Source organism: Terrapene carolina, unplaced genomic scaffold, assembly GCF_002925995.2.
Source record: "Terrapene carolina triunguis isolate 2854851 unplaced genomic scaffold, T_m_triunguis-2.0 Scaffold62, whole genome shotgun sequence".
NCBI lineage: Eukaryota > Metazoa > Chordata > Testudines > Emydidae > Terrapene > Terrapene triunguis.
In genome coordinates, this window is record NW_020664413.1 from 48,591,972 (window position 1) to 48,615,129 (window position 23,158).

General features: G+C 42.1%; 1 protein-coding gene across 1 annotated transcript in view; it reads right to left on the reverse strand.

The window, feature by feature from the left end:
- COL5A2 (collagen type V alpha 2 chain) overlaps positions 1 to 23,158 on the reverse strand; it is a 178,686-nt gene that overhangs the window by 127,952 nt on the left and 27,576 nt on the right. The window lies entirely within an intron of this gene.

Consider the following 23,158-nt stretch of genomic DNA (forward strand, 5'->3'; position numbering starts at 1 on the left):
CACTATACTGCTCCATTACTTGGGATATCATACATACAGATGCTCTCTAGTGGTTGGGCATCGGAGATGCACAATTACATATTACTCCCCATTAATGACAGATTACCATTTTTCTGGCTGTTTGTTTATTTATTTAGCAGTGGGGTATTCACTTCTCCCTATGCTCACATAACTAGTGCAGGCTCTAATGGTTCAGCTGCCCTAGACCAAACAGGAAAGATCCACCCCTCAACTCCACCAGCCTATGGTCATCTTATCCACACAAAGAGTTACCAAATATTTTGCAGCTCCAAATGACCGACTGTTCTGGCTGGGAGAGCTGTGCCTGATTATAACGCCCACTAATGTCAATGGGACATGCTAACTGTTAAATTTCCCCTGCTTCAACTTTTCAAAAGGGAAAGGCCTAAATCTTTACACACTGTAGTTTACAACACTACAGATCATTCTTAGATTGTCTATAAGATTAGCCAAATTTAATCTTATGGGTTGTATTGAAATACCCATAAAGAAATTATTCAATTTCTTTATACGTATGGGGCACACTTCCAAAGAACTTTTTATGAGACATTACCCACATATCTCCCATTGACTTAAAACTCCCACTAATGTCAATGGGAGCTAGATGCACAGTGAGAAGAGACTGAGCAGACCAGAATCCTGCCAGTGATGGTTCCTGATCCAGTGAATGGAAGAACAGAACTAGGTTTCATATGCCCCTATTTGTGTTTAGAGCCCAGCCCAGCAGACTACTATGAAACAGAAGCTCTCGTTCCAATATTTTTATATATATGGGAACCCAAAATATAGCCTTAGGACTATTTCATAAAGCAATAGCCTTGGTCCTCCAGGACCTCAGAAAATTATTTCTTTTCTTAGGATATATTAAAAAAATATGTGAAATAAAAAACTTTGAAGGTGCTGGTCTATTGGGGTTTAAGAAAGTGGATGTACAAAGCCTGAAAAGTTCAAACGCAATTCTCAAGCAGAGCTCATTTTTCTTATTTATACTCAACAAATCACCCTTCCACTTTTTTCCACTTCACTTTGTTATTCTTGCTGGCGCAGTCAAAATAAAGCAAACGTTCTGATTCAAGTAATGGCACTTGAAATTGGATCTGGGTCATCTAACGCAAAGGATCTAACAGAGAAACGCATTATTGGGCTACAGCATTACCTCAGCTGCCTGCTTGCCACTATCCTTTCTTACTCTCAGATATTTCAGCAAATTAGAGTTATGGAGACTATAGGTTATGGTTTGCCAAACAGGTGGTGATGGGACACGGCTTTCGTTGATATATGGGGTTTAAATGGCACAATTTATAGAGCAAATTACTCATGCACCATAGGAAAATGGCACAATGTCTGTAGAAACCTACTCTGAAATATAAGCAGCACGGCAGCTGGTTTTGCAGCAAGGGGATCCAATGAGCCTTTAATAAGGTATGTTTCAGTATTTCCTAAATGTGTTCATGTATGCTCACCATGGAGAGTATTTGGAAAATGAAAAACCGCCACATGTGGAGCTTTTTCCTTTCAATAAAATGATGCCCCACAGGCTGCTAGCTGTTAAATTTCCCCTACTTCAACTTTTCAAAAGGGAAAGGCCTAAATCTTTACACACTGTAGTTTACAACACTACAGATCATTCTTAGATTGTGTATAAGATTAGACAAATTTAATCTTTAGGGTTGTATTGAAATACCCATAAAGTATCTTTATTTTGAAGATGTATGTGTCTCTCTTTAAAGGCACTGATCTGTTGTATAATCTGAAAGCCCCAGCACTGATTATTATGGTGGTTTTCCAAGAGCTGTTACATTCTGAAACTTGGCTAGCAATACAATATTAACCCCAGACCTGTGTATGTGCCTGGATTTATTTTTTACAAAACAGTACATTGCTTATATGTGCCGAGCCCACTTATCTATTACTGTTTGTCTGTACTGTCTATTTAAAATACAGGCTCTATAAGGGAGGGGCTGTCTCATACTCTGTATGTGTATAGTACCTAACACAATGGGGTTTCGATCCTTGAGTGGGGTCTTCAGGAACTACCCTAATATAAATAATAAAGAAAAAGCCTCCCAGTTAATTGGGCTGCATTTTGAATCTCTGCTCTCAGAATTCTTATTATACGATGCATCTGAAGAAGTGAAGTTTTTACCCACAAAAGCTTATGCTCCAATACTTCTGTTAGTCTTAAAGGTGCCACAGGACCCTCTGTTGCTTTTTACAGATTCAGACTAACACGGCTACCCCTCTGATATATTATACGATGAAATATCTCCATTTCTGTAGCCTAAATTTTTTTAACTTCATGATATTTATCAATTCCAAGCCTCTGTAAATAGTGGTCTGTGACAGCCATTTGGATAACTTACTGCTAAATCACATGAGTTAGGATAAAGGTCATCTAAAAATGCATTCTGGTTTGGGCCTTTTTTTGATGTCATGCACCCATTTAAGCTCTCATGTATAACACAGATATGACATCATTACAGTCCTTATGGGACCGGTCTATTTACATATCAGCTAACAATGGACCAAATGCTTCAGTTTTGACTAAGTTCAAATATTTACTCAGTCAGAATGCCTATTAAAATTAATATGAGTAAATTAAAAGAAAAAGGGAGTATTTAGTACCCAGTTACACTTTATATTGTTTATAAAGAGTTAGTAAATGGTTAATCAACTGTTAGAGTTCAACAAGTTACTTATCACTGTGACTTATAACCATCTATACCAGGGTCGGCAACGTTCGGCACGCGGCTCGCCAGGGTAAGCACCCTGGCGGGCCGGGCCAGTTTTATTTACCTGCTGATGCGGCAGGTTCGGCCGATCGCAGCCCCCACTGGCCGCGGTTCGCCGTCCCGGGCCAATGGGGGTGGCGAGAAGACGCGGCCAGCACATCGCTCGCCCACGCCACTTCTCGCCGCCCCCATTGGCCCGGGACAGCGAACCGCGGCCAGTGGGGGCCGTAATCAGCCGAACCTGCCGCGTCAGCAGGTAAATAAAACTGGCCTGGCCCGCCAGGGTGCTTACCCTGGCGAGCCGCGTGCCAACGTTGCCGACCCCTGATCTATACTGTTCACATGTGTAACACACTTATAACATCCACTAATAATACAGGTCCATATTTGTAAAGGTTTATGGGTATTGCTCCACTCAGCGCTGCAAGGCCTAAGTGACTTGAATGGCGATGTCTCATTTCCAAAGATGACATTGGTGGCTATGTCTCACTGAAAGTCAATTAAAATTAGGTTCCTAAGTGCCTACATTTATTTTGGAAATGGGACTTAGCCATCTTGTGACACTGAGCAGAGCCACATCTAAATACATTTAAAAATCTGGGCCATAATCCTTTATAAAGGATTTGTAAATGTAACCTTAATATCAAATGTGATCACCATGGACCTGATCCTGCATTCCTAATACATCCAGATTTTCCAATGACTTCAGCAGGAATTTATGAATGGAGGATGGACTGCTAGATGTTAGTGTTTTCTACTCTCATGATTTTATCATACATATTGTGATATTTGGTGTTCTTAGTTAAAAATAAAAAGCCTTCTTGCAGAGGACAGCTTAAAAATGTGAACCCCAAAGGTTCAAAAACCAGAAGGCAAATAAAAAGAACCCCTAACTTATCATTTTTAAGTCAACCTTGTAATTTTTTGCACCTGATTCATGAATTTTGAATGCTGGGGGTTGGCATTACTGATTTCTGTTCCAATAACCATTTAAAAGCCTGTATTCAGATTAGTTCTTGCATCCTTTCTTCCCAAATCCCAACACCTTCTTCTCTCTTTTCAATTTTTCTATGGTCATTTTTTTTGCCAGCATTATTTATGGTCCATTTTAAGGTTTTTATTCTCATTTATGGTGACACCAACTTCTAAAAGCTCTCAATTCCACTTTCAGAAGTGAAGGTAAAACCTCAAACTCTGCTACCATTGCCCTGATCAGCTATGCTGTCAAAGTTCACACAGCAATGCTGCACTGTTCATTTTTCTTGCCCGCTGGGTCATACTGATGGTAGTCGTGGATACTAATGGAAGATAGGCTATGTCTTCACTGAAAAAGAGGTGTTAGTTATTCTACTGTAAAATCCTCGTGGAGACAAGGCACTGTAGTTTTAACCGTGAAGTCAACCACTGGCAACGGAATAGTGTTGACCTCCCTTACTTACCTCACAGTAAAATCTAGTGAAGACAAAGTGATAGTCTTGTTGACACTGTCATTAAAGGAAAAAGAGTTTCCAAATGATTGCAAACTACATTAATGAAACACTTTCCAAAACTGGTCTGGAGTGTCCAAATGACCACTTTGCAAACGTTACAATTTTTGTTGGTGGTAGACCATGACCATGACCAAAAATACCCTTTTAGCAAAGTTGGACTATACTTCTGTTAAGTGTCAGGGGGTAGCCGTGTTAGTCTGTATCTACAAAAACAACAAGGAGTCTGGTGGCACCTTAAAGACTAACAGATTTATTTGGGCATAAGCTTTCATGGGTAAAAACCTCACTTCTTCGGATGCATAGAGTTTTGTTACTAGATTAAAACATTGTTTAAAATTTGGTTGCATGGTCCCAAACTGTGCTGTCCAGTTTTAAAACATTATATTTAAAAACAGTTAAAACTAACTAGCCCGGACAAGGCACATGAACATGGGTGGCAACACTACCATTCTGCATAGGTTGATTTGAGAATTTGGTGTTATAAATGGAGCTTTTTTATGCCAATGACTGTGATGTACTCAATTAGAAGGATCCAACTTGGATGCCAGTAATTGCCAGCGTAAATTTGTATGGAAGCCAAGAAATTATGGATAGATGGTAGTCACTCAACAGAATTTCCATTGTATTTCCAACTTTGGCCCTCACTCTGACATCTACCAACAAGTTATCTTGACCTCAGAATTAATAGGTTAGTTTGGCAAATGTTTTCTACAAAAATTTGAGGTGATTGGACATGGGGGAAATTATGCACAGCCAACTTGGAGAAACACAACCTTAACCGTGCATTTTCTATGCTTCTAACAATTGAGGGGTTTGTTTTGGTGTTTTTTTTATTAACCTCTGCCATTCTTGAAAGATAATATGCACTCAAACCACTGATATGTCCCTGCAACCTTCACCTACATGAATTTTGTATGTGTGTGAGAATGTATATCAGGAAGAAGGTAACTAGTTTAATCCAATAAGTGCACATTGTCCTTTTCACTGTAGATATTTGTAATCCATCCTGTCTCTATGTGGTCTCACTGATGAAACCAGCAATTATAGGTCATATTTTCAAGTCACTGCACAAAACTGGAAAGTTTGCAATAAATCCTGGTTACTACAGAATGCAATTAAAATTCTGTTCCTTGTTACCATGGATATGAAAACCACTTATTGTCATACCTCAGAACCTAAAGACACATATTACAACCATGTTAAATGTGCAAGGCTAACAAAAGGGATCAAAGAGCCTTTTCTTTCCTGCTTGTGCCCCAGAATCCCTGGGACATGAGAGAACACCTTATGTTTCTCTTCGGAAAGATGGCCCCTGAATAAAGCGCAATATGCACCTCATTCTCCAAAACTATTTTCTCTCTCAGCTCAAACTGTCTTTTTTAATTTTAAATGTTTTATTCTATCCATGCTGCAATGGGAATCAGTCATTATTTTAATTAACATGATCTGCCACTTTCTCCCATTTTTATGTTCCCGCATTGTGTGATCACAGAAAGTAAGGACAGAGAGGGGTGTCAATCTAATCAGCGATATCTGTACACACCACACACTAAGCAATCTGTTTCTCTCAACTACAATCACTTAAGCTAGACAATCCATTACACATAACTTGATCACTATCAGAGCAGCTAGAGATAGCAAAGTGTTCAGACAAAGCATAATGAAGAACAAACATACACCTGCCAGTTGTTGTAAATTATGTTGCATTAGGTTAGATGATGTCATAGTAGATAGAATGTAACAAGTTAAGTATGGAGTGGTAGACTTAACCCTGAATTTCTCTTCTTTTGATGATTTAAGCCAAACACTTAGATCAGGCCTACTTACAGCTTTTGTACCAGTGTATAACTATTTTGGTTTTGGCGTGTGATTTTTTTTTTACCAAAATAGTGATATCAGTTTAACCCTTGGTGTGGATGCTGTTATATTAATAGAAATATAGGCCCACATTAGGTTTGGGTGAACTATGATTTAAAACTGAGTTGGGATAGTAGCATGAGCAATAGGCCCAAAGCATGTGACCAAAAAGAATGAGATCATGAGCAAAAAGATTTGTTGTGTTGAACTTGTAGTGATCCTTCACTACCATAAGATCAGTGTTATCTTATTTAAGGTTTAGACTGAAGTAACAGAAATAAAACACAGTTAACTGGGTATCGGGTGCAATAAATAATTGGCTATCTAGGAAACTGCTTCATCTGGCCTTAGCTAAGGTCCAATAATTGGCAATGGCATAACTTGTTTGTTAAAGGGTATAAAAAAGTAAACTCTTAAAAAATTCACTGGTAACACCTGCCTAACCAAGTTAGAGCTGACCAATATGGGTCTAAGCACCCCTGGCTTTAGCCTGTATATAAGTATCTTAATTAAATGCTTGTAAATGTTTTGTTACTGTTTGGATGCAGTAAACTGCTTATTATTTAGGCTTTTTAGGCATGTTTAGAGCAATTGTATATATACCATTCAGTCTTTGGATTTAATGAAGGAATTTATGGTTAAATTAGTGTCGTGGTAATACCCCACATAAATAAAAATAATTCCAGCAGTACCTTAACTCAGTATATCTTATTTCTCTTCCCATATGGGACTAAGCTATGCCAGTATAAGGCACCTTTGTACAGGTATAACTGCATCCACACTGAGAGTGTTGTTATTAAAGTAATCAGGGCCGGCTCCAGGGTTTTTGCCACCAAAAGAAGAAAAAAAAAAAAAAAAAAAAAAAGCCGCGATAGCGATCTACGACGGCAATTCGGCAGAAGGTCCTTCGCTCCAAGTGGGAGTGAGGGACCATCCGCCGAATTGCCGCCGAATAGCTGGATGTGCCGCCCCTCTACAGAGTGGCCGCCCCAAGCACCTGCTTGGCAAGCTGGTGCCTGGAGCCGGCCCTGAAAGTAATACAATTTTTGTGCATAGACAAGGCTTTAGAGACAAATTTTCAGAAGGAACCTCTAAATTTTCCTTTGCAAAGTTGCAGACACATGCTTGTTGTGCACAAAACCCTCACTTGTACATAGAAATGAAAATTAATATGTACAGATAATGTAACTGAGGGTCTGCCTGAGCTGCTTGTGCAAAATATGGGTCTCACACCCATAACAGGTTGTGCATGCAAAACTTGCCTGAGTAAATTTAGAGGCCAATTTGTAACAGATTGGAACATTTACTACAATAGAACGTGTGTGTGAACAGTCATACTGCATATTTAAGGCTGCCTGCTTCCACACAATTATCAGCAGCAAGAGGACAATACATAATAAACATTGGGGGTCATTCATTCTCTTCTCCTTACTTGCACTTAACTCTCATGTTTGCTTTGTGTGCACATGGAGAGAGAACAACCTCCCCCACTTTGGCTGGATTTAATCTACTCTTCCTAGGAGTTTAAATGTACAAATATATTAAAATATGGTCTCAATAATAGTCATCATTTGGCATATGCTGCCTCAACCAGATATGCATCTAACTTCATAACAGCTGTCATAAAACTGAAGTCAGGTTTTTCATAAAAGTACCCTAACATAAATCTCTCATTAGCAACTGACCATCAATTGTATTTCAGTTATAGTACATCAACCAAACCTCCAGTGCTATCCATCAATATCAAATTGTTCCTTCTTTTTGTTTAGTTCAAGATTCCACTGTCACTTTCAAATGTTCTCTTATTGGTAACCAAGCTTTAATTAACTGCATATGTATCTCCATAGTTACCAGCAAACAGCTAATGACATCACAGGATTCTGTGTATCAGCAATCTATAAATGGTTTCCAATTCCCATCTTTTCTCCCTCATCCTCCCAAACATTGTTGGGAAACTTTTTTTTTTAATGATTTCACAGTAAATTCCTGTTCACTCAGCTTTCTCAAACACTAATATATTTAATCTTATTCATACATTAAAAAAAGATAGAAAGTTGATGTTTCTTTTTGAATTATTCAAGCAGTTTCATCTAGTCTTACTTCCAAAATTATAAGTGTGGCTCAGGGAATTCATGATGAGATCTTTCAAGTCTATGTCACCAAAACAGATACACCCATATTACAGACAGAAAGATCCTTACTCTCTCCCCCTCCCCCATCCTCTGGAGTTTGAGTTAGGCAGATGAAATTTCCGGGCATGACAGAGTATTATTCTGCTCCATTATTTTGCCTATGCTTTGTTTTCTATCATGTGGTAATAGCTACACCATTGTTATCAATCATACAATATTCGAGGTTTTATTTTGATAAATTTGGGTTAGACATGTGGATGAAATACATGCTAGAGTCAAGCAATTTCTGAATGTTTTAGGTTTTAAATTATTGCATCAAATTAAGCGGTAACATAAATGATGGTGTCAGGGCCGGCTCTGGCTTTTTTGCCGCCCCAGGCAAAAAAGCCGGCGGCCGGAGCCCTGGGGCGAGGGCGGCGAGCCCCGGCGGGGGCTCGGCTCTCCCCCCGGCGGGGGCTCGGCTCTCCCCCCGGTGGGGGCTCGGCTCTCCCCCCGGCGGCCAGAGCGCCGCGCCGCCCCCCTCCAGGTGCCGCCCCAAGCACCAGCTTGGGTGCCTGGTGCCTGCCCTGGATGGTGTACGTTCTACTTCAGAGGTCTGTTACAGGGTGGAGTGGGATGTAAGTGTGAACTGAAAATTATTGTAAATATAAATTGGCCACAAGAGATGTAAATGCCACAGAAATGTAATTTACAGTAATCTGGCATTCATTGTCTGTGTTATGGCCCAGAACTAGCAAAGCACTTAAACATGCCCCGCCCCCTAATAGTAACCACTTGCATAAGAATTTTTCTGTGTCAAATCAACATGAGTAACTTACACTTACTTGGCATTCTTTTTAAACTGAATTCAGCACCCGCATCATTGGGACAACTGAAGTAATCAGTAGTTATGCCCACATACAGCAGGACTGAATTTGGTCCCAGCGAGTTATGGATAGTGCATGTGTACAGTAAAGTAGATGAGAGGGGCTACTTTATTTTATGTACTTGTGTAAGTTATTTTACTTCAGCATTCAACTTACACTCATTTTGCACCCACCGAGAGCCAAATTGGGCAAGTTACATTACAATACACCCATTTGATAACTTATTCACACCTGGGGCCTAATTCTCTGCATGCTTTCACTGGTGTAGGTCAGGAGTAGCTTCACTGAAATCTACAAAATTACACTGGTATAAAACTAGTGGAGAACCACATAGTTTGCATAATAACTGAATTTGACCAAGAGCTTTCAGTAAGTTTAGCACCAGTTCAAATCAAACTGCATTTAACTGACATTGGCTCATTGGTTTGATTTGTGGAACTGATTTTCTTATGGTTCTTGATTTTATGTAAAAGCTGTTTTCTCCAGAAAGCTAAGAACGCTGAAATACATTTCTAACTCAAAATAGTTGTCATGAGTTATCAGGTGCATGTTCTGTCATGTTGCTTTGTTCAGGATCTGCACTAGTTTGTAGATTACATTTCTCTTTGGATAGCATATGTCCTGGTTTTGCTTCAGCTTGATTCTCTAGTTTTCTATTCCTATGTGTTTGTTTTCACAAAATCCTGTCATTTGGATACAGATGGAGCTGCTGTGAGTTCTGCCAGTACTGAAAATTATTCAGAGCCTTGAGTCTTACTTTGTCTTCTCTTGTTCTTATCAGAAATATGAAAATAATTTACCTTCGGGTGCTTAATTACATAGGAACATGAACCATTTGCTGCAAACTTCACCGTAACAATAATACTGGAAATATTTTGCAAATACATATGACCTACTGCCTGAAGATCACAAAAGCGCTTAGGTATTTTTTAGAATTTAAAATCTTTGAGATGGCATGAGGTACATTGGAATCACTGGCAGAACTAGAAGATACTATATGAGGATACTAATGCTGATAAATTCACATGGACCTTCTGAAATATGTTTAGTTTTCTGTATTCATTTGGTGAATTTGAGATAAAATGAGTTATGTACTAATTAATTCCCTACGCTAATTGTTAATGGGATTAGCCTATTTTACCTTTGAATAATACATACTGTAATTAATTTTGCATGTTAATATAAAAAATGCAAAAAATGTTAAACCACTTTAATGTGACTATATTAAGAATGTTACACAAGATTATAATTTGGGGAATCTGTAACGTAAGGAGATCTTTTTCCTTTAAAAGGTGAAATGTAATGAATATCTTAAAATGACATTTTATCTATATATCTATCTATATATGTTGAATAAAACAATACTACTTTGCAGGTATGTACAATCTCCTGTCAGAGGATATCAAAATGTTGTACAAAGTTTCACAGCACGTTTGTGAGGTAAGTAATATTATTGTTCCTACTTTACAGTTAAGGAAATTGAGTCATATAGAGATTAAGGAACATTTTGAAACTGGCCATTGTTTGTGACTGCTCAGCTCGAGACACCTTGATCTTGATTTTTTAGAACTGCTGAACCATCACAGTACAAACTCAAGTGAATATGAGGAGCAAGTGCACAGTGCCTCTAAAAGTCAGGTCCAAAGTATCTCAAATTGTTTAACCAAAAATGGAGGCACCAACCACTACTGAAAATTTTGGCCTAAAGTAGTTTGCTCAAGATCATGCAGTCAAGCCAAATTTTTGGAAAGTGGTCACTGATTTTGGGAACACAGCTTGAGTTATCATTAGGCTAAGTGCCAACCTTGAGACACGGTTAAAATAACTACCGATGAGATGCCTTTACATTTTTCCAACTGGGCATCCAAAATTTGAGACACCAAATAGTAGAGGCAACTTTTCAAAATCTTGACCTTATTCTGTGGTACAACTAAGAACAGAATCCACATCTAAGACATTCTTCATCTTCAGCCTAGTTTCCATTTGACATCTGAGCATTGTAAATTAACACCTTTATATACACTTGACAGCACTTCTAAGTAGCTGTCAAAAATGCATTATTTGGTTTTATCTGCTCTTTTTTTTTTTTTTTTTTTTTTGCAGTGTTGCTTTTGGTGTTAAGAACATTTCAAACTTTCTAGTAATCGTCTACTATGAAAAATTTCTCATCTCTGTTCTATGTACACACGTCGATTCCAGAATTTCCCATGGATGATCTTGTATTTCATCTGTCTGTGGCATAATTTCACTTTGCTTCTGTTTCTCCGATTTCTTTTAAACTAGCATGTGCATTTCCTCATTTATTTCAACATCAGTATCTATGACATTTTGCTTCACATTCATCACAATTTACTTTTCCACTATCTCTATAATAGTTTTCTGTCCTAGTTTTACTTCTGAATGTATTCCTGTTGTATAAAACTGGCATGGAAGGGCATCTGTTTCTGCAAAGCAATACACACTTGCCTTTCACTGGTACATGTATCCATCCAGAAGCTGATAATTTACTTGTTTTTTCTTATGGTGACCATGAGAAATGCATTCCCTGGATTGCTTTAATTTTTTCTCTTGAACTATATTTGCCTTTGTGTGTTTTGAGTGAAGACATGTTTTATTCATATCTCTATTCAGACACCAGCTAACACTTGGGTGCAGTAACAGTATGTCACAGCTAAGGGTACCAGGTATGGCTGAACACACTGTTGACAGTGGAGCCCCTCTCTCATTCTTCTCTCCTTTTGTCCTTTGGTACGCTCCTTATCCCCAGTACATACTGCTGAAATACGTGGGGAGGGGGAACAGTGTTTTTTAGACATACCAAGTTTCTCCCTCATTCACCACTGGCTCTGATGGCATGTGTCCCTCTATGCTAGTGTGCTGAACTGAGCCCACTCATATGCCGCAGAAAAGGCTTCCTGTCAACTAGGGAGGAGGGCTTCCTGAGGCAGGCAGTGGATTCAGAGCACAGCAGACCAGAAAGACTAGTATCACCAGTAACTTGAAGAAGAAAATGACACCTTTAAAAGAAATAGCATTTCTGGATAACTTGGACCCACGTAATGGAGAAGGGACACCAGAATTTCTGCTACCAGAAAACTGGGGTTACCTCTCAAGTGACAAACACTTGAGGATCCAGGTCCAGAACCCAGCCATTTTGAGAAAACTCTCATTTTGGTCCCAAAGTTGGCTATGTTTCACACACATTTGGTATCCCCTCACTGTCATTTATGAAAGTTATTTATAACGGAAATGCAGAACAATGGAACTGGGGTTACAGAAAGGATTCTTGATACAAAAGAAATTAACCTGACAGAAATATAAATTTCCTGAATGAATGACTTTGTGCCCCTCATATTTATTTAGATTTAAAATAAAAATACCTATTCAAGACTCTAGGTGTCCTAGCAATTAATTATCCAATAAATACAATTAAATTAAATTTAGCAACATTAATATAATCAGTTCCATAGGAATTCATTCAACCAGTCACCCACACCCTTCATCAACGAGAAAGTATACATGCAGTCCTCTCCAAAAACCCGCTAAAACAATTGTCTTTTCCAGCGTGCCTGGAAAGTCACCAAATTCAGTGGCTATTTTGAACCAAGAGTCTTTGGCATACATAGCAAGTCACAATGGTTGAGAGATGTAAAATTGGGTTTGCCAATAGCGAGCTACAAAACAAACATATTAGTTTTACTGGTGATGACCTATCAATTGGCACTGTATTTCCATGTCCCAATAATTCATGTAGTTCTTGGGTCTCACACTTACACAGAGTGGTTCCTGGGGTGACACTCGTTACATATCTATCCATGAGTCTTAGGGTATGTCTACACTACGAGGGTAGTTCGATTTCACTTAAATCGAATATGTGGAATCGATATTGCAAAGTCGAACGTGTGTGTCCACACTAAGGACAGTAATTCGACTTTGTGAGTTCACACTAACGGGGCAAGCGTCGACATTGGAAGCGGTGCACTGTGGGCAGCTATCCCACAGTTCCCGCAGTCCTCGCTGCCCATTGGAATTCTGGGTCGAGCCGCCAATGCCTTCTGGGTAAAAAAATGTGTCGAGGGTGCTTTTGGGTAACTGTCGTCATCCGTCCATCACTACCGCCCTCCCTCCCTCCCTGAAAGCGCCGGCAGGAAATCAGTTCGCGCACTTTTCTGGTCAGTGACAGCGCGGACGCCACAGCACTGCGAGCATGGAGCCCGCTGCGACCATCGCTGCAGTTGTGGCCGTTGTCAACGCCTCGCAGCTTCTCATCCACCTTTCCCAGAGGCAGATACAGAGAAATCAGGCGAGGAGGCTACGGCACCGCGGTGAGGGCCTGAAGTATGAGAGTAGCACAGAGCTGTCAGAAACCACGAGACCCAGCGCCCAGGACATCACGGTGGCAATGGGTCATGTGGATATTGTGGAACGGCGATTCTGGGCCCGGGAAACAAGCACGGACTGGTGGGACCCCATAGTGCTGCAGGTCTGGGATGAATCCCAGTGGCTGCGAAACTTTCGCATGCGGAAGGGGACTTTCCTCGAACTTTGTGAGTTGCTGTCCCCTGCCCTGAAGCGCAATGACACCCGGATGCGAGCAGCCCTGACTGTCCAGAAGTGAGTGGCCATAGCCCTCTGGAAGCTTGCAACGCCGGACAGCTACCGGTCAGTCGCGAACCACTTTGGTGTGGGCAAATCTACCGTGGGGGTTGTTGTCATGCAAGTAGCCAACGCAATCGTTGAGGTACTGCTCTCAAAGGTAGTGACCCTGGGAAACGCGCAGGCCATCATAGATGGCTTCGCCGCGATGGGATTCCCAAACTGCGGTGGGGCTATAGATGGAACTCACATCCCTATCCTGTGACCGGACCACCAGGCCAGCCAGTACATTAACAGAAAGGGCTACTTTTCAATGGTGCTGCAAGCACTGGTGGACCATAGGGGACGTTTTACCAACATCAACGTCGGATGGCCGGGCAAGGTTCATGACGCTCGCGTGTTCAGGAACTCTGGTCTGTTTAGACTGCTGCAGGAAGGTATTTACTTCCCGGACCACAAAATAAGTCTTGGGGATGTGGAGATGCCTACAGTGATCCTCGGGGACCCAGCCTACCCGCTAATGCCCTGGCTCATGAAGCCCTTTACTGGCGCCCTGGACACAGAAAAAGAACTGTTCAACTACCGGCTGAGCAAGTGCAGAATGGTGGTGGAGTGTGCTTTTGGCCGTCTCAAGGGGAGATGGAGAAGCTTACTGACTCGCTGTGATCTCAGCGAAACCAATATCCCCATTGTTATAGCAGCTTGCTGTGTGCTCCACAATCTCTGTGAGAGCAAGGGGGAGACCTTTATGGCGGGATGGGAGGTTGAGGCAAATACCCTGGCTTCAGATTACGCCCAGCCAGACAGCCGGGCGATTAGAAGAGCCCAGCGGGATGCGCTGTGCATCCGGGAGGCTTTGAAAGCTAGGTTCCACAGTGAGCAGGGTAACCAGTGACTGTTAAGTTTGTGGACACAGAAGCTGAATCTGCCCCCGTTTCTTTACCCAGTTTATGTTGACTATCCTCTCCAGCTACATACCCCCTTCACCCCCTTCCCAAAAAATAAAATCATTTCTATTTTCTTAATGAACACCGTTGTCTTTATTACTGTTTTCGCGGGAATGTTTTAAACCTGGGACGCAGACTGTGGTGGGGGGCGGGTGTAGTGTAGTGATGCAAATGATGCCTCTAAACTCCAGGAATGACAGGCTCCGCAGTGGTGGACTGGTTGTTTCAACGGAGCCTGCCAGCCGTCCTGGGCGGGACTGCGTGTATGTGTCGGCTATGTGACTTTCTGGCAGGGGGAGGAGGGTTACAGATCCCCTGCTGTGTGGCTCTGTGATCCAGGATAAGGACCGCTGCATAAGATCTGTAACTGCCCTCCCCCGCCACAAAGTCACAGAGCAAACCCCCCCCCCCCCCCCCCACAGAACATGAAAACCACCTCCCAGACTGACCAGGGTAACTAGTAACTGCACTGTGTATGTGCCCTGCTGCTGGACCTGCCCCCGCCTCTGTACCCTGCTAAAGGTGACTATACTGTCCAATTACCAACCACCTTCCCCCCCTTCACACAGACTCTCCTCCAAAAGAAAATGATGGAAACAGTAATTAACAGAAACGTATATTTTATTAGTAACAACACATGAAACAGGGGGGTTTGAACTTGGACGGGGGCTTGTGTGAGGTGGGTAGGAAAGGACTTTTCAAAGTTTGGGGAATGAGAGCCTTCTAGTGCTACAGCACTCTGCAAGGGTGGAGTGAAACTTTTCACGGCCCCTGCCGCCCCTCCTTCTTTGGACTTTGGGTGAGGGGGGTATGGGACTTGGTGGCGGGGGAGGGTGGTTACAGATGCACTGCAGCGGGGCTCTCTCCTCCTGCCTCCGGTCCTGCAGAACATCCACAAGGCGCCAGAGTGTGTCCGTTTGCTCCCTCATCAGTCCAAGCAGCGTTTGACTCGCCTGCTGGTCTTCCTGACGCCACCTCTCCTCCCGTTCCATGTTTGCTCTGTGCATTTGGGACAAGTTCTCCCTCCACTGTGTCTGCTGGGCTGCCTGGGCTCGGGAGCAGCACATTAGTTCTGAGAACATGTCCTCCCGCATCTTCTTCTTCCTCCGCCTAATCTGCGCTAGCCTCTGGGACTGTGATGCCACGCTGGGTTGGGAGACAGTCGCAGATGTGGCTGTGGGAATGGGAAAAAGGGAGTAAATTCCTCAGAAAGATAAATGTAGTTGTGAACAAAGAACATAGTCTTTCTCTGTGAACAAGACCATGCCCTGCACCTATCACATGCGCACTCAGGACAAGGTCGAATTTTCGGCCCTCGCCTTCAGTGCCTGTGGTCTTGCAGTGGCGATCTGAGAAGCGGGGCAGGACACCGGAATTTGTGTAGCGGGCAAACATGGTAAGCCGTAGACTTGTGGCTGCTTAAAACTTTAATAGTAGCACTGGCCTCCTTTCACACTGAAAGCAATGCCAGTCTCTGCTGCCAGCAATGAGGCAAGCATGAACTCTGCCCCTGTCCCGCCCCCTCGCGGCTGTCCCAGGGAAAGATCCCTGTATGCTGCCCCTCTCCCGCCTCCACCGCGTGGCTGTAAAGCAGTCCCAATACTAACATTCCCCTACCTAATTCAAAGCAGGGCATCATGAGCGACATCACCCTGATGAGGATCTCGGACAGCGAGAAAGAACGGATGCTTAGGGAAAGCCTGCAAAAACCAGGGCCGTATGCCGCCATGCTCTGCAGGGCAATGATCCCTGAGTACTTGATTGTCTCCTGGCGCGGAAACGTTTCGTACCACGGAGGACCCAATAAGATCGCTCTCCCCAGGAACCTGATGAACAGGCTTGAACATTACCTCCAGGAGAGCTACGTTGAGATCTCCCATGAGGATTTCATCTCTATCCCCGGACATATAGACCGGATTTTGGTGTAGCTGCACTGGCAGGGACTAAAGAGTGGAGCGTCTTGGGCAGCAGAATCATGAAAAACCGGACATTGTTAGATTTTTTTTAAATAGTTGGGACTAAATAGTTAAGCGCCTAAGGCAAAGAAATCATGAGAAACCCATTGTTAGTATTATAAATATTCCAGTTCTGTTAAAAATAAATGTTTAGATGTTTAAAGCACTTACTGCTTGATCCTTCCCCTGATTCTGTGTCCGGGGTAACGGCTGGGGACGGTTGGTGGGGGATCTCGGTAAGGGTGATGAAGAGCTCTTGGCTGTCGGGGAAATCAGCGGTGCAAGCGCTGTCGACTGCCTCGTCCTCCTCATCTCCTTCCTCATCTTCCCCGTCCGCTAACATGTCCAAGGAACCGGCCGCGGACAATATCCCATCCTCAGAGTCCACGGTCACGGGTGGGGTAGTGGTGACGGCCGCACCCAGGATGGAATGCAGTGCCTCGTAGAAACGGGATGTGTGGGGCTGGGCTCCGGAGCGTCCGTTTGCCTCTTTGGTTTTTTGGTAGCCTTGTCTCAGCTCCTTGATATTCACGTGGCACTGCGTTGCATCCCGGCTGTATCCTCTCTCTGCCATGGCTTTAGCGATCTTCTCATATATCTTTGCATTCCGTCTTTTGGAGCGCAGCTCGGAAAGCACGGACTCATCGCCCCACACAGCGATGAGATCCAAGACTTCCCGATCAGTCCATGCTGGGGCCCTCTTTCTAGTCTGCGATTGCACGGCCATCTCTGCTGGAGAGCTCTGCATCGTTGCCAGTGCTGCTGAGCTCGCCACGATGTCCAAACAGGAAATGAGATTCAAACTGCCCAGACAGGAAAGGGAATTCAAATTTTCCCGGAGCTTTTCCTGTGTGGCTGGTCAGAGCATCCGAGCTCGGACTGCTGTCCAGAGCGTCAACAGAGTGGTGCACTGTGGGATAGCTCCCGGAGCTATTAGCGTTGATTTCCATCCACACCTAGCCTAATTCGATATGGCCATTTCGAATTTAGCGCTACTCCTCTCGTTGGGGAGGAGTACAGAAGTCGAATTTAAGAGAGCTCTATGTCGAACTAAATAGCTTCGTGGTGTGGACGGGTGCAGGGTTAATTCGATGTAACGGCGCTAAATTCGACATAAACGCCTAGTGTAGACCAGGCCTTAGCCTCTTCTATCATTTAAGTGTGGTTTCTTAGTGTCTCAGAGTAGTTCACTTTTAGTTTTCGCCCAAACCATCCTTCTCTTTTTTATGCACTACTATTTTGTAGCTGGTTTTGCTTGCTTGGTGTATAATTTCTGTGAATAGAGTTTACAATATAATTACTAGTCATAGTTTTCACTTGCCTCATACACTCTCCGTACATCTAATAAGGTTTTCTAGGATTATCCTACCTCCACACTCACAAGACAAGTGTGAGTTGAATTCACCTTTACAAAAATAAACATTAATGCTGTAGACCACAAGGAATAACAAAGGTTTCTGCCCCCCTACATCTGCCACTCACTCTTTTTGTTTCATTCATTTCAAAACCTAATGCAACTGTAGAGAAAGTCCTGAACAGCAGAAGCCTGTGAGAACTGCAAAGAATTTTGGAAAGTTCATACACTAGGTCACGCTTCGTTTTAATTGGATAACTGTTCTTTCTTTTTATTGTTAAGCCTGTAAATTGGATAAGAGAGACTGGTAAATATGTAATAAGTTCTTAAAATATCTGCCATTTTCCTGAGCATTATCCAATGTAAGTTAATTAGGTCACACTCAGAATGAAGAGATTATCAAAGTATGGCAACTATGTCTACTGCACTTTGTGATTATGATGAAATAGTATTACAGGAGTTTGCAATCTGACTGCCTGAGAAACTCACTTGTATAGCAAAATATTGAGAACCATTGACAGCCATTGACAATCCACCCTGGAAATATGGTGATCACAGAGTTAATACACAAAATATTTTCTTATATTCTAGACCACATATATTCAAGAGAATTACACCAGGGATTGATTTCACCTTGTTTTACTATGGCAATTGGTAGCTAATTGCAAAAGTGGGGTTATTTCATTAGACTGTTTAGGGTGTATTGTATTTTTCTTTGCAATGCTGGGTGTTTCACTTTGTGTGAAAAAAACAATAACATATGGTTTACAACCAACTATGATAGTGAATGTTGTGGCTCGACAGATAAGGCTGGATTAAAAGAAAAATGGTGTATGTTCTATGAGCAAAGCCTGAAAAAACTAAGCAAATTTGAGTGAAGGGAGTTAGCTTCAAGAAATATGTGCTGCTGTAGAGCATGGCAAAGGAAATTATTATTGATTCCCATGTCGTTCAGGGACTTTATGCCCCAGTACTGGCCTGTGGCACTGCAAGATAAGAAAGGAAGTAGAGACACAACTTGATGCTTTCTCCAAAGTAGAGTTGACCCCCTTTTCAGTGTGAACTCACTGGCCACATGCCCACTTCCTCCATTCTATATTACTTCTGGTTAGAGACAACCATAGTGGGGACCTCCCTGTAGCATACTGGGGATGTAGAGCTGCGTTACATGGCCTTTCTCCCATGTGGCCTGCTGGCACAGAAGAAACACAGCACTTTTACTGCTTTGTAGGTTTACATGACTATGGAAACTAACTCAAGATTTGCCCCCTTTTTTAAAAGGCTGCTGCCTCAATGCATTGTCTCCTGGTAAATAAAGTTTTGCAGGGTTATTCTCCCTGTTGTATAATGCACTTATTTTTTAAACTACACGTCCTCATACTTATATTAATCCACATCACATACTTCTTACTTCCACTGCATACATGCATTTGATCAACGTTTAATTTGCTTCATATTTGATGTACAGTTTCATTACTTCAATGACCACACTATGATTGAGATCAATCTTCTGGGCCAGATCTTCAGTTAGTGTAAATTACTCCACTGAAGTAATGGAATCATGCTAATTTACAGGAGCTGAGGATCTGGCCCATCTTTCCTAACTGAAAGATCATAAAAAATATTGCATAGTAAAAAGCAGTGTTTTTTATTAACAATATTTATTAGTTTATTTTTTTGGTTTACAATACACTTATCTAAGCACGTAACCAATTCAGTATTGAAAATATATTATGAACATAAGTCAGAGTTAACAAAATATCAACACCAAAACTGAAAATTGCCTCCAATCAGCCTGCCTCCTCTGAAAGAGCCTGGCTAAATAGGTAGACCTTGTAGTGCTCCCCAAAATTCAACAAAGGGTTTATTCAGACAAGAGGGAATGGGATCAAGATTCAAAGACTCTCTGTTGAGAAGACCCGACCCCAGCCCCTCTGATAAATGCATCCAGGGTCTCCCATCTTAAGATCTCAGCCTGAGGAGAGAGGTGGTCTCTAAGAACACACTCATTATGTTGCCTGGCTGGGAGTGGGTGGTGTTGTACCTGGAGGATCCTTTCCCTCCTCATCAAGCTTAGAAGGATGCTGAAAGCATCTTTTTCCTTAAGCCATGAGGTGAAGCGCCATGTGGATCATCTCCTCTCTCCAGGCCTTGAGGTGCTGGTACAATGTTCTTCCCCCTCAATCCACTGTAGTGCCAAGGAGTCTCTAATGTTATCAACAATCAGACAACAGGTAATGTCTTGGTACCCTCCTTCCTCGGGGTTGAAAAGGTCCCCCTTTGATTAGAATTGGGGATAGGAGAAAGATGATCTCTCATCCACCTCCTTCCTCCCAACAATAATAAAACAAAGATATCTGCCTTTTCTCCAATGAGATCATCACTTTCTGGGGAACATACCACTACATTTATTAGGTGACTTTTGCCGGAAATTCGACCACCACAAAGAAATGGGCAATTCCTTTATCATCATTACTTTAAAAGATCCGTCATGGATCATCCCAGTTTCAATGAAAAGGAGTCAGAAACAAATTGTTATAGTCTAGAATTTTTACTAGTAAGGTGTATCCATTCAGTTCTTATCTCATAAAGTAAAAAATAGCCTCTTCACAGCTCTCACTGTAGGGGAAAAACACTTTAGTTAGCTCAATTTATTGAGATTTGTTATCACTAATTTTGTTGCAACAGCCGTTTAGAGTTTGTGTTCTAATTCTTAGAATTACTGTATAAGGGAGATTATTCCTGGTACACAGAATTGGTCCTGAGCAACCGCAGGATGAGATTTTTCCTAACATTTGAGAGTGCTCAGGTCTGGGGGTTTGGTTCAGGTCCAACCCCACTGGTTTGTATAGATTAAAAGATTCCTTGCAATATACAGCTGACCCTGACCAGTCAAGCTGGCGTCTCACCCTGCTGACGTGGAGGAAGGATACCACAGTTTGGTCTGAGTAGGACCAGATGCTTCTTCTCTCTTTAGAAAGGAAATTACAGTCTACATAACAGCAGCTTGGCATAGTCAGCCTTTTAAGATAAGAGATTTCATGATCTGCTGGAACATATTAACATGCACAATTTTCCTCCTACAACAGACAGAGCCTATCTTTGGAACAAGCATCTGAGGGGGGTTGAGCTGTAAGGTCTGTGGGAATCTGGGAAGTGGGGTGATTTTGTTTTCCTTGCTGTATGTTTGGTTAATGTGGGAGTATTTGCTGCTTTTTTGTTTTTATTGTTATGAATCGTGTATACAATTCGTGGCAGGGCGCCTAGAGCCTGGGGTAGGCATCTTCTATATTGTTTAAGCTGAAACAAATAAATGGCGATTTGTCTGGTTTTGTACTGATTTCGGGAACAAGGAAGATTAAACGGTTGGTTGTTGAAAGGTGTCAGCCTGACAACAACATAGATAGAAACCCTCTGCTCACAAAACACCAATAGCCTTGGCAGCAGCATGTGGATGCTCTCAACAACATCCTGTCACTGCACTTCAACCCTGACCCAAGGAGACAACCTCTTGGGGTGAAAAAGGGATTTTGGTTTCCAAACAAGTTTTCCCAAGATCAAACTCTTCTGTCTGAATTTTCAATGCTACATTATATACCACAGCTCAGATAAAATTCTTAAAAAGCTAGAGACTACCAAGAACTGCACATTAATAAATGCATTCAAAAATCACACCAGTCCAAGCAAATCAGCTAACTCTGCAAGCAAACAGGTGCTTATTTACCTAATTTCAAGGGCAATTATATGAGCTGTATATGTGTGCATCTCTTTTGCACACAGTCCTCAATCTCTGCTACTTAAACATTTTTACTCAATATTTTTATATCACGAGCAAAATCTCAAGTGTCTGTTCTACAAGAATCAAATGTTACTTTCCAATTATTCTAATCATGAAAAATAAGATCCAGGAATGCTAGGAATATTATTTGAAATATATTTGAAACGAATCGCTTTGTTTACCTGTATGCTAATTTATTATGGATAGCAAGAAAATTGAGTGAACTTCTTTGGCTTGTATTATGCAGGAGGTCAGACTAGTTGACCATAATGGTCCCTTCCGGACTTAAATGTATGAAAACTGATGCAGCCAATGTTCCTGTATATGAATATTTTCTAAGTAAAAAATTGCGTAGACAACCAACAGGTTGGGAACTGAACAAAAAACACATCCTGTTAATAAAGATGGGAAAACAATTGGTTCTGATCAACTAAAACCCAGCCTGAAGCTTTGCTCAAACTTCATTATGCACCTACTCCTTTTATGGTGGCGTCAATTTTTTTCCCTTTTGTGCCTGGCTGCATTTGCCAACCTTATCTGAAACATGTAGAAACAATGAGTTACTGGGAACCTTTATGCAGATAAGCTCCCTTTATTCCTTATCTGCCCTCAGCATAAGCTGGAACCCCTCTCTTCCCAATGTTGGGTTGCAGAAGTTTCTGTCTCCTAAGGTGGCAGGAACTCCTGCTAACCTCCACTCCTGATTGAAAGGCACAGGGGAGGTGTAGGAAATGACTACTTGAGGGACATCAATACTTTCAGCTGAAACAGGGTAGGTTTCTCTGGCCATAATGTGTTCCCCATCCTATCTCATGTAACAAATCTGCAATGGATCTCTAAGGTAGAACACAACTGCATAGGCCAATTGATCTATTCAGTCTCCCTGGTTGTCACTCAACTAGAAAGTAATTCCCTTCCCCATTCAGATACTGGGGAGGCACTGCCTTCCCTGAAATCATCCCCTGGTTCCCTGACCACCAGATACTGCATCAGAGGGCGAAGATCAGGTTCAGCCCTTAGTTTGGGGCTGGAGAATTACATAGTATCTAAGACTTGCATTAGCCTAGTTCAGTGGTACAACTCCACGCTATTCTCTATGTTGTAGATACACAGGGGCCATGGACTGGGCCTAAAAATGATTATAGTTTAAGGTGACCTATGCACATCCAAAACAGATATAGCAAATAAGAAAACAGATTAAGATACAGAACAGGTTTTTTTTTCATTTTGCATTAAATCATAACACACACAAAATATCGCATAAAGCAGTGTTTCCCAAACTTGGGACGCTGCTTATGTAGGGAAAGCCCCTGGCGGGCTGGGCCGGTTTGTTAACCTGCCGCGTCCGCAGGTTTGGCTGATCACGGCTCCCACTGGCCGCGGTTCGCTGCTCCAGGCCAATGGGAGCTGCTGGAAGCGGCGGCCAGTAA